Source organism: Geotrypetes seraphini, chromosome 4, assembly GCF_902459505.1.
Source record: "Geotrypetes seraphini chromosome 4, aGeoSer1.1, whole genome shotgun sequence".
Taxonomy (NCBI): Eukaryota; Metazoa; Chordata; class Amphibia; order Gymnophiona; family Dermophiidae; genus Geotrypetes; species Geotrypetes seraphini.
Window position 1 is genome coordinate 267,276,983 of NC_047087.1, and position 17,586 is coordinate 267,294,568.

General features: G+C 42.4%; 1 protein-coding gene across 6 annotated transcripts in view; it reads right to left on the reverse strand.

Annotated features, from left to right (window-relative positions):
- Positions 1 to 1,202: 1,202 nt before the first annotated feature.
- The window catches only part of PWWP2B (PWWP domain containing 2B), a 92,329-nt gene continuing 75,945 nt past the window's right edge, over positions 1,203 to 17,586 (reverse strand). For all 6 annotated transcript variants that reach the window (XR_004539295.1, XM_033942990.1, XM_033942988.1 and 3 more), the window contains one exon: positions 1,203 to 1,780. The gene's annotated coding sequence lies outside the window, so the exon portion shown is untranslated. The remainder of the gene's footprint in view (positions 1,781 to 17,586) is intronic.

The following is a 17,586-nucleotide window of genomic DNA, read 5'->3' on the forward strand; positions in this document are numbered from 1 at the left end:
AAGTATCTTCCACTAAATTATATAGAAAACCCCACTGGCAACAAGAAATAGAGCTGTAAGGTCTAGTTTTTTATTTTTATTTTATAGGGTGAAAAGCTTCAGAATATGGAGATAGGTACCCAATCCAGGTTTTACCATGAATAAATTCTCTGGCTCCTGCTCACGTCACAGGCAAAACCCTATAGGTTCCTTTTATTTAATTTTATCTTTAACAGAATCTGCATGAAGAATCAGCATAGCCAAAGATATCGTTGCTATGAAATTCCCTGATGCAGCAGGAGCAAATATGGTCCCGCGAAATGCAGGCCGTGCCGGTTAGTGAAACGAAGCAGCGGTTCAGTGCTAAACAGTTAAGGAATTTGCTTCAATAAACTAAGAAGCTCCAGAAATAGAAGAAAATCAAGATTTCTTGAGATAAGTAACTGTTTTGATTAAATATATCACGGGCCGCATCGAGGTGGAAGACGATATCTTCTTTCTTAAAGGACCTTCGTCCACAAGAGGTTATCCGTTGAAAATCAAAGGCGGGCAATTTCATGGCGACGCCAGGAAGTATTTCTTCACCGATAGGGTGGTTGATCATTGGAATGAACTTCCACTGCAGGTGATTAAAGCCAGCAGCGTGCAAGATTTTAAAAAGAAATGGGATATGCATGTAGGATCTCTAGCGGGGTGAAGATTGAGGGTGGGTCATTAGCGTGGGCAGACTTGATGGGCTATAGCCCTTTTCTGCCGTCATATTCTATGTTTCTAATTATTCAGAACGGATTTCAATATCAGAATTCTAAAGATAATTTTGCAAGATTTGATGGTTCTGTGTATTATGAATAGTCTGTAAGGCTAAAAGTATAGAGTATGCCACAAAAAAACAGTTAAATGGTGGGTACCTGCTATAACTAGAAAAAAAACAAATCGCTATACGAAAGGTTTTTAAGAAACAATAGAAAGGAAAGAAGATAAAAATAAATAAAAGGAACTTATAGGGCTTTGCCTGTGACATGAGGAGCCAGAGAATTTCTTTACAGTAAAACCCGAAATGGGTACATAGCTCCCTATTCTGAGGCTTTTCACCCTATAAAATAAAAAAATTAAAATAAATAAGTAGACCTTACAGCTCTATTTCTTATTGCCAGGGGTTTTCTATATAATCATGTAAGGACAGACACACTATGCATTCTGTCAATTACTCCAGAACTACAAAAAAAGTTTAAAAGCTTTAATATGTGCAAAAACAGCCAGTTTTTATTTGTTGCAAGTTTTTAAAACTTTAATTGACACACGTGTTAAATTTAAGACATCTATACCAATTTCATTAAGCTGTGGGTCTCTGCCTATTATTAAACATCTCTCAGTTAAGTTGAAAGATCATAGCCCTAATCTAATGATTTTGTGAAATCGGTAAAGTAAGCAGCAGAAAAAAGTTTTTGATTTATTTTCAACCTGAATAAAGCTAATATTCCTTAGGTAATAAATATATTCCAAGGTTGTAGTATTTACGATTCTCCTAGCATAAAGCAGCAGAGTAGTGCTATTACAGATTGAATGTCTTCTATGAGAACATCCTCAAGGTTTTCCCCCGTCTCAGCTGGGTACAGGACTGCCTGCAAATTCTGGTCCAGGTACCTGTCACCCTTCAGAAAGGACAAGTCGTATAGTCCGCCCAAAAAGAAAACTCATCCTGCTGTCATGTATATGGGAGTGGAAGGGAGGAGGGGAACATTTCAGGATGGTTACAGGCATAGTGAAAATCCAGAACAGCTGTGTTCGTCTCTTCTCTTACCTTAAAGAAAATAAACAGAAAAAAAAAGCAGAACATTACTTCAATAAGTATACAACACATTAATAATGAACGGTGCAAGATAACTTAAAAAAAATTGAAAATATTTAAATAACTATCTATTGGACAATGACAGTTATGGTTTTTATAATGAATAATGCTTGCCAATTTTAAATCTCAAAGCAGTACGTCAATTATGGAAAAGGTAGCACATAGCATTATACTGAAAAGGCAGGAGCTAAATCCAAATTAGACCATGAAATAATTACAACAGGAAGCTGGGAGTGGTGGTAGATCACAGAGGATGTTCAAGAATCATAAGGAACATTCTCTGAACAAGTTCATCTTTTGATCAAACTTAAACAGGAAGTGGACAGGTGGCCATGCTGGTATTCTGCAAAACAAAGAGAAATGCAAAAAATAAAAAATAAAAAAAAATAGACAACCAGGGAAACCTTGGAGGCAAGTGAGAGCAGAGGAGTCAAAAGTCAAGATTACGCCTACCGTATCTCAATGTAACCCATTAATAATTTTCCCTTTGCCTTGATATTATATGTATAAGTTAAACTATGTATAGAAATGTTTGTATTTAGTATTTTAATTTGATCTGAATATTGTTTGTCTGTTCTGTTCCCTATATTTGATTATTTATGTAAACTGTACATCGCCTAGAAATTGTGATAGGCGATTAATCAAATTATATAATAAACTTGGAAACTTAGGATATGTCGCACAACTTAGTCCATGCTGTTAAACATGAAAATGATTACAAATTCATATTTGTTTCACATTTTTAGCCTTTTACCTCATTCCTTTGTTTAATTATTTTCATAGCACTAATTGTTACTGTCGGCGTTTCTTCAAGACCCAGCATACCATGATTTATCATACTCTGGTTCCTCATTTTTATTTTCTTCTGTCAGTCCTCTTTTTCATATTCTAAAATACTTTTAGCAACGTTGTCCATTTTGATATCATTAATTTGTTATATACCATATTTTTATGTCCCTTTTCAGGGTGTATTAGGTCAGTGCTTTGCTTCTTTACCTTTATTTCCTCTCTCCACTCATGGCACGGTATACATTTATATTGAAGCAATCAGCTTTAATATCCCTCTTTCCCTTAAGCAATTTTAGCCCTATCGCGCTGTTCACATTATTTTATTCTTTTCTTATATCCATTTTTAACTTTTTAATACAGAAATTGTTTTTAGCTTTTCATCTTTACCTATTTTAACCGATGAACTTTTATATTTTAGCTTATTATCAATTTATATTGTGGTTTAATACAAACCCTATCAACCCTGGTAGGTTTCTTTTACTTTATTAACTTTATTCACATTTTATCATGCTTCTATCAGCTCACTCATGTCCACTAGATAGCACTTTTGCACATATGCACTTTCATTGCTTCTCCCATGTTATTACACCATATTTATCTGCACTTATTTGCACCTTGGTTTGACCAGTAATTTTATGTGCTCATATTTGTCATGCATTACTTTATCACATAGTTAATCACATTATTTAGTTTATGAGCTAATTTTTTTACTGATCGTTTGTTTTTATTGTCTTATGACATCACATGTCCAGTTTTTATGTTTTCACATATTTGTAATTGCATATTCTTAGCCATCTTCATTTGTTAGGACCCCTGAGGAAGGCGTGTTTTCCGAAACATGGACCGTGTCGGGTCCTTAGGTTTATCTGAAGGATGGTAACATTAACCATATTTATTTTTGAAATAATAAACAAAGCCTGCATCTTGTACACTTTGGGGTTAATAATAAAAAAAAAAAACCCGTCTAAAAAGTGTCCTAAATGGCTACTTGGACAATCAAAAAGCCTGATCGTCCAAGTACCCATAACCAAAGCTGATTTTTAGACATATCTAAAAACAGCTTAGGCCTTTCCCCTGCCACTAAACGCACAGAGAGAAAAGAGGTGTGTTTAGAGGAGGGGAAAGGGCGGGCAGTGGGCGGGAGGTGGGCCGACCTACACCTAGGCATACAACAGGTATAACCAAAACATTAACAGGTTGCCTAGTCGGCACTTACACCTTTTTGACTTAGACGAAGTCAAACCAGGTCTAAGTGCCGAAAAAGGGGCCGCTGAGCTGATGGCTGCTGGCGTGATCAGTTCAGCGGCCCAGCAACCTACCCACCGCAAGCATCACAGCAGGAGAGATGCCTCATCTCCCCTACCGCGATGCCATCACTCCTCTACCCGAACTGCCGCAACCCACAGCAGGAGAGATGCCCTATCTCTCCTGCCGCTGGTCGCGGCAGCTTGGGTAGAGAAGTGATGGCATCGCGGTAGGGGAAATGAGGCATCTCTCCTGCCGCAATGCATCACCCCCCCCACACACACAACATCAGGGCAAGAGGGAGCTCAAGCCCTCTTGCCCCGCCGACTCCCCGACGATATCGGGGCAAGAGGGAGCCCAAGCCCTCTTGCCCCGCCGATTAACATCAGGCCAGGAGAGAGCCCAAGCTCTCCTGGCCCCAGCGATCCACCCCCCCCCCCCGTGATGGATTGGGCCAGGTGAGAGCCCAAGCCCTCCTGGCTCCAGCGACCACCCCGCCGCGATGGATTGGGCCAGGAGGGAGCCCAAGCCCTCCTGGCCCCGGCGATCCCCTATCCCCCACTACATTACGGGCAGAAGGGATCCCAGGCCCTCCTGCCCTCGACGCAACCTCCCTCCCCCCAACAACCGCCCCCCCAGAACCCCCGATCGCCCGCCCGCTGACCCGCGACCCCCCCGGCCGACCCCACGACCCCCCCACCCCCCTTCCCCGTACCTTTTAAAGTTGGACGGATGGACGGGTGTCAAAATAGAATGGGCCCGGATTGGCCCAGCCATCCTAAAGTCCCACCTATGCTCCCTCCTGGCCCAATCCATCGCAGGGGGGTGGTCACTGGGGCCAGGAGAGCTTGGGCTCTCTCCTGGCCCGATGTTAATCGCCGGGCCCAGGAGGGCTTGGGCTCCCTCTTGCTCCGATATCATCGGGAGGTCGGCGGGGCAAGAGGGCTTGAGCTCCCTCTTGCCCCGATGTTGTCGGGGGGGGGGGGGGTGTCGTGGTTCGACATGGCAGGAGGGCTTGGGCACCCTCCTGCCTGGATCGTTGTGGGGGCGGTATTTTTTCGGCTAATGCATGCTAATCCTGTGCATGCACTAAAAACACTAGCGCACCTTTGTAAAAGGAGCCCATAGTCACTGCTAGGTCAAATACACACAATACAACTCAACGGCCAACTATAAAGATCAGAGTATGAGATCAGATAATTGAAAAAAAACAACAACCCCACAACATATATATAAACCATATGTGGTAAATTCATCAAAAATCACTGAATGTAAGGATCTCAATTGACTTATGACAAATAGCATGAATTGTACAAATAGATTTCTTGAAGTTCACTAAAAAAAAAAAAAAAAAGGCATAAATACAATGTATTCAATTGAAACAGACTTAACATTTTCATTGGGGTATTTAGTTGTCTATAGTATTCATATATCCCCACCTAAGATGCAATATTAGAGAAATTGATCGCAGTGGCGTACCTAGCCTATGTGACACCCGGGGCCCATCATTTTTTGACACCCCCCCACACACACACATCTGTATGAAAAACATGACTTTTAGTAACAATCCACACGTCACACAAGAGTGTATCTAGGAAAAGGCAGTGAGCAGTGAGCAGTACAACATCAATACACCCATTGTAAAACTAAACAAGCCAACAAGCCAGACTAGTACAGATCAATCCTACACAGTCAATCCTAACAGAAAACCTTGCCTTTCAAACATAGAAAACACCTTCGCCTAGTATGGAATATGTAATCACAAACTAACCCCTCCACCTTTTATAAAACTGTAGTGTGCTTTTTAGCTATAGAATTCTGAGCATCAGAGCTGTTACCACCACGGCCGGTGCTAAAAAACGCTATACAGTTTTGTAAAAGGGGGGATAAAATAGAAATACGTAGGCAAAGGTTAAATTGAACCACCAAGAAGCTGGACTCTGCATACAATGCAACACCATAGAAATAGCGATTAATCTCCCATAAAGCAAAAAAATAAATAAATAATTTTTTTTCTACCTTGTTTTCTCTGATTTCTGCTTTCCTCATCTTCTTGTCACTCTCTTCCTTTCATCCACTGTCTACCCTCTCTCTGCCCCTTCTATATGGCATCTTCTCTCCTATTCCCCTTCCAGAAACTTTATGTCTCCCCCATTCCATCTCACCCTTCACCCCCATTTGTCTGGCATCCATCTTCTTCTCTTCCCTCCTCCAATGGTCTGATATCTCTCTCCTCTCCTTCCCTTCCCTCTCCCACACCCCCATGGTCTGGCATTTCACTCTCTCCTCTCCACTTCCATCAGCATCTGTCCCTTTTCTTTCCCTCCAACCCAATTCCATCCAGTATCCTTTTCCTGCACACCAATTCCATCAGCATTTGCCCTCTTTCTCTCCTTCCACCACCCTTCCATAGCACACTGATCCCCTTTCTCTCCCTCCACCACCCTTCTATGCTCCTCTCTCCCTCCAAATCAGCAAGGTCCTGCGATGACTGCTTCTGCTGCCTCTGCTCCAGAAGAGGTAAGTGATGTCTGGGGGGGGGCGTCAGATGCAGGAAGATGCGGCAAGGTCCCATGATGACTGCGGCTGCCGGTCCACCCCCCTCTAATGTCACCTGGAGTAGAGGCGGCAGACGGCAGTCATCGCGAGACCTTCCTGCTGGCTTCAGAATAAGTACGGTAGTCGCGCTGAGGTGCAGGTGCCATTTAGAGCAGCGCGGGAGGTTCCGGACCCGGCCGGCTGTGCACCCCCCTTGGGCTGGCACCCGGGGTGGTCCACACCCCCGCCCTTAGTACACCACTGATTGAATGAAATATCAACTTGCCTGTTGCTCTCTCTTATGCCCTTAGAACAGTGATCTGCGCTATTTTTCAAGCAGGGCCACACTGGCAAACAGACAAGCGTGAGTCAGAACCAGTGTTGGATAAAGTGACTCGTGTACAGCATCTCAGGCAATGAAACAAACAAGAGGGATCCCTGCAATTATGTACCCAACCCAGATGTTCAAGCATAATCAGATTAGCATGGAACTAAAATGAAGTTTAATTCCCTAGATTCACTCTCTTCCTGAGCCCATCTGGTCTCCCCCCCATATACTGCCCTGCTCAAAACTCTCCTCCAACCCTATCTTTATTTATTGGAATTTGACAACTGCCTTTTTGAAGGAGATTCACCCAATGTGTAAAGCAGGTACAGTTTAATATAAAAAAAAAAAACCTCTTAATTTTGTTAACAGCATAACAATAGTAAAAGGACGAAACATAAGCATAAATACGAACAATGAGGGAAATGGCAATGTCTGAATTGAAACAAAACAAAAAAGGTCATTTGCCCCGGGGGGGGGGGGGGGAGAATAACATGATAATATCCGATATGTACAACTTAACAATAGTAAAACAATCATATAGCAGAAATTCGATAAATGTGAAAATAGAAATGATTTTTAAAAAGTTGGGAAAAGGAGAAGCTTCTGCTCAGGATGATTCTAAAAAGGGGTATTTATTCATCAGCTTTGGCAATACAGAAACTGTACTCTACACCAGTGTTCTTCAACCTTTTTACATCTATGGACCGGCGGAAATAAAATAATTATTTTGTGGACCGGCAAACTAATAAGACTGAAATTTTTAAAAGCCCCATCCCCGCGAGCTCGGTCCCATTAACCATCTGATCCCATCCGCACAAGCCTCAAATAGTTATGATTTTATATTGAACATATTTTATTAAAGTATAAAAAGAAAAAATATTCTGTACAATTGTCATTTTATAAATATAAATAATACAGGGAAAGGATCAACAAAACCCCCGTCTCCCCTCCCCTTCACATATATCCCCTCTACTATCAAGAAAACTGAATAAGCCAAATTATTACAGAATGCTACACAAATAACATGCTAACAGAATACCACAGTCACACATGGCAGGAATGGTGTTAGGGGAGTGGAACTAGGGCAACTGCCTCCTGGTCAGAGAGAGCCCTAAGCCAGCTGAAAGCTAAACACGCACTGCCTGGGCTTTGCACTCCCCAGTTATGTCTAACATCAGCTCTAGCAGGATACATATTTTAAATCTGATATATTCTAATCACAAGATAGAAATAAAATTATTTTTTTCTACCTTTTGTCGTCTCTGGTTTCTGCTTTCATCTTCTTTTCACTCTCTTCCATCCAGCGTCTGCCCTCTGTCTCTTCAATCCAGCATATGCCTCTTCCATCCACTGTCTGCCCTCTACCCCTCCCCCTTCCATATGGTATCTGTGTTCTTTCTATGCCCCTCTCTCCTACACCAGATCTAGCATCTTTGTCCCTCTTTCCTTATTTTTCATCTGATTCCCCTTCTCAGCATCAATCTCTTTCTACTTTGTCATTCCTCTGTCTCTCCCCTTTCCCTCATCTGATCTCTCCATTCCATCCTGACTCCTTCCCCTCCTCTAATTTCCCTGCCAGCTGTTTCCTTCCAATGTTCCTCCTCCCCTGTCCAGCAGTACCTTCTCCCTTTCTTCCTCCTCTTATCCAACAGTAATTCTCATCCCTTCCCCTTCTCCCCTGTCCAGCAGTACCTTCTCCCTCCCCTTATCCAACAGTAACTCTCTTCCCTTCCCTTTCCCTTCTCCCCTGTCAGCAGTAGCCCCTTCCCCTCCCTTGTCTAGGAGCACCTCTACTCCCTTCCCTTCTTCCCTCTCCAGCAAATGTTTCCTCGATGTAGGCTAGCGGAAGCTCTGTGTGCTTTTAACTTGGCACACAGCTGCCCCTAAGCAGTATTTTAGCCGCGCTTTCATGAGGCAGCCTTGGGGCCTTTGGTAGGCCGGCCCACTTTGATAATGCGATGTGGGCTGGCCTATCAAAGGCCCCGAGGCTGCCTCATGAAACCGCGGCTAAAATACTGCTTAGGGGCAGCTGTGTGCCGAAGTTAAAAGCACACAAAGCTGCCCCTGCTTGTCTGGAGGTGCGGAGACACGCGGCAGGAGTAGGAGGTGGAAGGCAGGAGTGTCGGCATAGCGACGGCAACAGGAAGTTGCACGTCAGCTGACGCCGGCACTTTTTGCTGTGGCTGGGGACCTGAATCCTTCGCGGACCGGCAACATTTTTTTGCGGACCGACACCGGTCCGCGGACCGGCGGTTGAAGAACTGTGCTCTACACAGCTAGTGTTTCAGCACCTTACTACCTTCCAATCCAATAAATAATATTAATAATCTTACAAGCATACATATATACATGTTTACACACAAAATATGTTGATGCAAATAGAATATTAGGAATTATCAGGAAAGGAATAGAAAACAAAGGTGAAAATGTTATAACGCCTTTTATCGCTCTACGTTATAGCCGTACCTCAATACTGTGTGCAATTCTGGTCCCGTATCTCAAAAAACATATAGCGGAATTAGAAGAATTACAGAGAAATGCGACAAAAATGATAAAAATAATGGGACTTCTCTATGAGAAAAGGCGAAAGCAGCTAGGACTCTTCAGCATGGAGAAGAGATGGCTCAGGCTGATATGATAAAGGTCTATAAAATACTGAGTGGAGTGGAAAGGGTAAATGTGAATCATTTGTTCATTCTTTCTAAAAGTACTAGGACTAGGGAGCATACGATGAAGCTACTAAGTAGTAGATTTAAAACAAACTGAAGAAAATATATCATCACACAACTTAAAAACATAATAGCCTTACTGGGTCAGACCAATGGTCCATCTAGTCTAATATCCTTTCTTCATGGAGGTCAATCCAAGTCACAAGTACCAAGCAAAAACCCATATAGCAGCAGCATTCTATGCCACCGATCCAGGGCATTCAGTGGCTCACCCCATGTTTGTCTCAACAGCAGACTATGGACTTTTCCTCCAGGAACCTGCCCAAACCTTTTTTTTAAACCAGCTACATTGACTGCTCTTACCACTTTCTCTGGCAACACGTTCCAGAGCTTAATTATTCTCCAAGTGAAAAAAATATTTCCTCCTATTGGTTTTAAAAGTATTACTCAGTAACTTCATCGAGTGTCCCCTAGTTTTTGTAAAACCTGATGCAGTAAAAATCAATCCACTTGTACCCGTTCTACACCACTCAGGATTTTGTAAACTTCAATCATTTCTCCCCTCAGCCATCTCTTTTCCAAGCTGAAGAGCTCTAACCCCTTTAGTCTTTCCTCATATGAGAGCAGACTATGGACTTTCCTTCTATAAATGTCCAAACCTTTTTAAAATCCAGCTACATTAAACTCTCTTACCACATCATCTGAAACACGTTCCAAAGCTTAACTATTCTCTGAGAAAAAAAAATATTACCCTCTATACAGCAACAATACAAGAACTGTGGGACCAGATAGAAGATCTTGAAAAATGGTCCCACAGATATAACTTCCGATTCAAAAAGATACCAGAGTTTGAGGCATAGAAACATGATGGCAGATAAAGGTCGAATGGCCCATCTAAGCTGCCCATCCACAGTAACCATTATCTGTTTCTCTCTCTGAGAAATCCCATGTGCCTATTCCATGTCTTCTAGAAGTCAGACAGTTTCTTGTCTCCACCACTTCTTCTGGGAGACACTTCCACACATCTACCATTTTTTCTGAAAAACAAACAAACCTATTTCCTTTGATTACACTGGAGCCTATCACCTCTTAACTTCATCTTATGAACTCTCATTCATCCTATGACCTCTCAATTGAAAGAGACTCGACTCATGTGCATTTACATCATGTAGGTATTTACGGTAAATGCCTCTATCATATCTCCCCTCTTCTGCCTTTCCTCCAAAGTATACAGATTGAAATCTTTAAGTCTGTCCCCATACGCCTTATGACGAAGACCACATACCATATTAGTAGCCTTCTTCTGGACAGTCTCCATTATTTTTATATCTTTTTGAAGGTGTGGCCTCCAGAATTGTACACAATTTTCTAAATGAGGTCTCACCAAAGTCTTATACAGGGGCATCAATACCTCCTTTTTCCTACTGGCCATACCTCTTCCTATGCACTCTAGCATCCTTCTAGCTTTCACCGTCACCTTTTCAACCTGTTTGGCCACCTTAAGATCATCACACCCAAGTCCCGTTCTTCTGTCATGAACAAAAGTTCTTAACCCCCTAAACTGTACCATTCCTTCTGGTTTTTGCAGCCCAAATTCACGACTTTGCATTTCTTAGCATTAAATTTTAGCTGGCAAATTTCAGACCATTCTTCAAGCTTCGCTAGGTCTTTCTTCATGTCATTCACACCATCTGGGGTGTCTACTCTATTGCAGATTTTGGTATCATCTTTAAAGAGGCAAATCTTACCCGACAGCCCTTCAGCAATATCACTTACAAAAATGTTAAAAAGAACAGAACCTTGAGGAACACCACTGGTAACATCCCTTTCCTCAGAGCAATCTCCACTGACCATTAGCCTCCGCCATCTTCCACTTAACCAGTTCCTAACCCAGCCTGTCACTTTGAGGCCAATCCCTAGAGTTTATTTATTAACCATCTGCATGTCAGTGGTTAAAGAATTTTGTTTAACACTTTTGATGGACAATCTTAAAATACTGCAAGCACACTGTGGACTTGGTCAAGCATATGAAGGTATTCCTCAGGACATAGTGGTTTGTTTTGCAGACTAACAAAGGAAAAGATTTTGGGTAAAGTGCAGCAGTTAAGGGAGAAAGACCTGGTGTGGACCACATTGTTGAAGAGATGCTCTTTTCGAGATGTCACATAATTTATATGTATGGGAGGCTATTAAGTACAGATGGCTTTTCCCCTTTGCATTATGGATAATGGTGGCTGGTAAATCAAGGAGAGCCAAGACAGTGGATGACATCTGGGCAGCCCTTAAAGATCTGGACTTTAATAACATTCCTTTGCAATCTCAGCCCTGCCTGATCCAAGGACTGATTCTGCTTGGCAGACAGCTGTAAGAAATTGTAAAAAAAAAAAATATCTAAGTCCTTAGGTTGAGATACCATACCTGGATACTGACTTTGGACACTGTTTTTGTGTGGAGTTTATTCTCAAATGTTTAACAAAAACAAAACCCTGCCTTTCTGCTTCATCCACCTGTTTTTAAACTATTATCATTGATGCAACCAATCTTTTTGAATTATTGTTGGCAGGTTTGGAGCTATAATGAATGCAGTGTCCAGAGCACAAAGTTGCTTTGTACTATGTTTTTTTATTTTTATTTTTTAATTTGTTCTAGGTTTTAAAGTAAGAGTGTCATGGTCCATGCTTTGATGTTTGTTTTCTATATTTTATTTTAAAAGTTGTCTTTTAATTGATATTATACTGCTGTTCTATTAAAATTAAAAGGAAAGGGAAGATTTTTTTTAGTTTTCTTTTTTATTTGTCAGATTAATAATGTATGCTAGTCTTTCCGACGTGGTGCTACTTTCTTGGTAAGGGGGCTGATCCAGGAGAGTGATCAATGTCTTTTGAAAGGGGGAGGGGGGAGAAAGATAGGGGGGAGGGATTATTTCCATAGGATCAAAAGGAACTACATGAGCAGCAGTTTACAGCTTCAGCTACTAGTATGATGACTCAACAGAAACATTTTTAAATGATACAAAGTGACAATTATGGTTTGCTGGGTGTACATTCTAAAGTGTAGTACAAAGGGATATTAATAGACACCTATATAGAGAGAAATTAATTTGTACACTCTCCCAGCTGGGCCGGTTCCCATGGCAATTGAAGGATCTGGAAAATCAGGGTAAATGCCAATAGTGATAAAAGGATGTTTCTCCAGTTTTATGCTGCAGGCCCAGGGGCCATCCCATATCGTCAAAGTGCCCAATTAAAGGTCTAAGGACCCATTAAAATGTAATAAATGAAACAACTAAGTGGACAGTTCCATCAACTATCCCTTCATTGAGAGGAATACACTGCATTAGTGCATTTTTAAGTGCCTTTGCTATATTGTAAACAAAATATACCCAGCAAATGCCTCTTGTTCTGGTATCACAGCATGCATCCTAATAAGGGTGAAATTTCCTAAATTTGAGAGCATGAATACATTTTGTTTTCCACTTAATTCCGGAGCAAGAGGTACTAATAGTTATTTTGTTAAAAACACATCTCTAAACTAGTTTTGTCCAAGTACACTACAGAATGTTATTCCCTACTGCAGCTACATAAAATTATGTAGATAGTATACCACACCACAAACACAAATGCAATGAGTAGCCCTGATACTTTGCGGGGCTGGATAACTTAATGTGAGTTATATGACGTGGAAGGATTTAAGTAGCATGCCTTTACTGTCCAGTAGTGCTGCCCGATTCGAATTGATTCACCGATTCACTTCGGGTGAATCGATTCTAATCGATTTACCACACCAAAAAATCGGCCTCCCGATTCGTTGACTGACCATCCCCCCTCGTCCCTAAAGCAGGAGAGGCAGCGCTGCCTCTTGCTGGCCTGCCGCTCCTGCTTTAGAGGGCGAGTAGAGAGGGTCAGTCGGGAAGTGGCTTCCCCGCTGGTGTCAGGCTTCCCCACATCAATTTAACTAATTTCAGCAGCCTGTCCTGCATAAGATCGCTGGCTCTAGCGATCTTTACGAACTGCCATATGTCGTCCGAGTTGTCTTCTCTCTGCTGCAGTCCTGCCCCTCCTCTGACGTCAAAGGAGGGGCGGGACCGCAGCAGAGAGAAGACAATTCGGACGACATATGGCAGCTTGCAAAGATCGCTAAAGCCAGCGATCTTATGCAGGGCAGGCTGCTGAAATTACGTAAATTGAACACACAGGCCTTCCGGGGGAGGGGGGGTGTAGTCCTCCATAGAGGGGGGTGCAGGCCTTCCGGGGGGGTGGTACATGCCTTCGGGGGGGGGGGGGGGGGGGATGCAGCCTTCCGTGGGGGAGTACAGGCCTTCAGAAGGGACAGGCAGGCCTTCAGGGGTGGGGTGTAGGCCTTCAGAGAGGGTGCAGGCCTTGAGGGGTGGGATGTGGGCCTTCAGGGGGGGAAATGCAGGCCTTCAGGGGTGGGGTGTAGGCATTCAGGGGGTGCAGACGTTCAGGAGAGGGGATCCTGGTGTAGAAATACACGGATGGAGGGAAGGGGGCGGGGTTCAAAGAGACGTGCATATGCTGGACTTTGGGGGGAAGAAATAATGGGTCTAAAAACAGAGGAAAGGGAGAGAGATGGTGGACAATGGGATTTAGGGATTAAAGGAACAGAAAGGTAGACCCTGGGGAGAGATGCTGGATGAAGGAGGGAGGAAGGAGGGAAGAGATGTTGGATGAAAGGGTAGTTGAGAAAAGGTGGCTCTGTAGATGGAGATGAAAGAAAGGAAAGATGCCAGACCTCTAGGGGAAGGAAGGGAAACGGAAGAGAAGAACAGAGATGGCAGATGGATGGTTAGCATGGAGAAAGAAGAAAGAAGGAGACCCTGGCAAGCAAGTTATCAGAAGACAACCGGAGCCTGGGACCAACAAGATTTGAACAATGACCAGACAACAAAAGGTAGAAAAAATAATTTTATTTTCTGTTTTGTGATTACAATATGTCAGATTTGAAACATGTATCCTGCCGCAAACGGTGAGCTAGGATTTAACAGAGAGGAAAAATCTTTTTTGTTTGTTTATTTTGTTTACACCACAGCGCTAGTGTGGTTAGAAGAAGGCAAAGGGGGTGAAGAGGCTATAAAATAAACCCACCAGGATGTTTCATAAAAACACCCAATTGGGCAGGAAAATCAAATCGAATCAAAATTTTTTTCCCTGAATCGGGCAACACTACTGTCCAGAACAAATATTCAACCACAAAAAAAAGAACTTTAAAAATTCCTAAAGTTGACTACACTTCTCCCTCCAAATTCACGGGTTTAGGACTCACAACTTTGGTTATTTGAGAGGTTCTAAACCCTAACCCACCCCTGCCTCCCACTACCTCTCCACGCCTTACCTGGTGGTGTAGCGGTAAAGCAGGGTGGAGTGATCTTCCTACGCTCTCACCCCGTGCAATCAACAAAAATGGCTGCCGTGAGTTCCTGTGGTCTCAGGTAAGGTGTGGAGAGGTCCCAGAGGTGGGAGGGAGGTGGGGGTGGGTCAAAATCAGCCCTAAAGATATTCACAATGTTTCCATATTTGCAGGCCAGCTCAGCCCCTAACCCCCGCAAATTTGGAGGGGGAAGTATATTTTTCAAAAATGAAAATTATGCAATAGTTAAGGGAGGAAGTTATCATGCTGCCTTAGGGCAACAATCCATGCTAGCTGCCCCTTAAGGTGACTTAAAGACCATCAACACAGATTGTATAAGGGCAAGACAATAGTGAATTCAAAACATGCAAATGCATGTAAAGCAGTTCATTATTATATGAACTGTATACTGTGGCTTGCTCTGAGCACTGGGTGCATACCACAAGCTGCTGTATAGTCCAGTGATTCTCAAATGTTTTCTATAGTGGAACTCCTAAATATTTTTCAAACACTATGGAATCTCCCCCTCAAAGTAAGAACTAGAGAATGACACAGGGGACAAATTTTTCCCCGTCCCTGCGGGAACGGAGTTTCCCATCCCGTCCTCACAAGTTCTTTTCCTGTCCCCGCCCCATTCCTGCAAGCTCCATCCTCATCTGCACAAGCCTTAAAATCATAAGTGTCTGGGGCTTGTACAGTTAAGGCAGAGCTTACAGGAATGGGGCAGGGGTAGGGACAAAACACACGGGGATGGGGTGGAGAAATTGAGTTCCTGTGGGGATGGGGAAAAATTTGTCCCCGTGTCATTCTCTACTAAGATCCCACCCTTCCTGGCCTCTTGTATTACTGATGGTCTAGAGGAGGCAGAAGCAGAAGCACAAAACTTCTGCTGGAGGTCTCGGCAGCCATTTTGAGATTGGAGCTAGTATGGGCAGAAGCAACCGAGGATTGCTCCTGCCCCAACTAACTAGAACTAATAATAATAATAATAATAATAATAACTTTATTTTTGTATACCGCAATACCACAAATCAGTTCAGAGCGGTTTACAGGTTAAGAGACTGTACATTTACAGCGAAGTTACAGCATATCAGAAAAACAGTTCAAATCAATTTATGCATTGCAGGTGCAGAGAATAGTTAACAATTATTTGGTATAAACTAGTGAACAGTTACAAAATGATCCAATAATAACTTTATTCTTCTATACCGCCATAGGCGGTTCACACTGAAGAGAGCTGGACAGTCAGCGAGTTACAATATGTTGAAGTCCGGGATACAGTATATAGAAACTTACAAAAAGCATATAGAGTCTTACAAAAGGCAGAGAAAATACAGCAAACAGAGTCTTAAAAAGGCAGCAAAATATAATGTTAGACATTTCAGACTTGAAAGCAGGAGAGGACATATGTAGTATTAGGTGTAGGTACTTTTTTAGGTGACAATTCTGTTGAATAAGGCAGTTTTTATGGCTTTTCTAAAGGCATTATATGTCAGTCTTGCTCCATTTATGTAGCTGTCTAACCAGTGTTGTTGTTTGTTAGCTTGGTACATAAAAGTTCTATCCAGGAAGGTTTTCTATTTGCAGCCGGTAATGCTTGGGTATGCAAATAGGTTGCTGTTTCTGGTTTGACTCGTAGGACTGTATAGAGTGAAGTGAGGAAGCAGGTATGTAGGAGCTAGTCCCCAAACCAGCTTGAAACATATGCAAGAGAACTTGAATATTATTCGTGCCTCCATTGGCAGCCAGTGAAGCAGTCTGTAGTAGGGGCTAACATGGTCGCTCTTTTTTAATCCAAATATCAAGCGGACCGCTGTGTTTTGGACAATCCTAAGCTTCCTTACAGTTTTTTGGGGGGTATACCCATATAAACAATATTGGGGAAGAAAGTTCATGGAACCTAGTTTAGAAATTGCTTGTTTAGCCAATAAAGTAACCCCAACAAAAAGTTGGTGTTATTTCACTGTCTTGGCAGCACTGGAAAACATGACCCTTAGCGGTAGTAATGAAAGATTAACACTAGGGATCGCCGGTGCCACTTTGAATCCCAGCATTTGTGAGCCTTTAACAGGAGGGGCTTGAATGGGGGCAGGACACTGTGGCCACTTACATTACATTTGTGTGTCAGGCCCTTTAAGATATGGATGGGCAGCATTGGGCCACAGCTTGGTAGCCTGATATTGTTGGGGTAGCCTGACAATGTTGCTCACGAATATCATTATGCATTTACCATGAGAATTAGCAAGCTGTGGTACTGCGATATCACAGGTTGCTAATTTCTATGGTAAATGAACGTGTGGTAAAAGTTTGCCTTTTATTGCACCTTGATAACTTATCAAGTTTATTAAAATTTTGATATACCACCTTATCATTTATTTCAAGGTGGATAACTTATCCCCTAAATTAAGCTATTGAGTCATATCACTAAGGGCTCCTTTTACAAAGCCACGCACGCTAAACTGCTACTGCCTCCTCTTGAGCAGGCGGTAGTTTTTCGGCCAGCGCAGGGGTTAGTGTGTGATGAAAAGTCGTGCGGCTTTGTAAAAGGAGCCCTAAATTGTCACATCCTTATATGCTAAGTGAAAAGAGGTATGTTTGACTATCAAATAACATAAAATAACATAAAACTCACTTCTATATCGCAAATACCATTAAGTTCTATGGGGTTCACAAAGACTAATAATACAAATGAACAGACATCTAACTTCCGATGTATTTGGCAATTCCTTTCTCTCTCAATAAAGCAGTCGATACTCCTGGCATTTTACAAATAGTCAACATTACAGTTATAAAAGAATTAAACTATATAATCTTACAGGCCA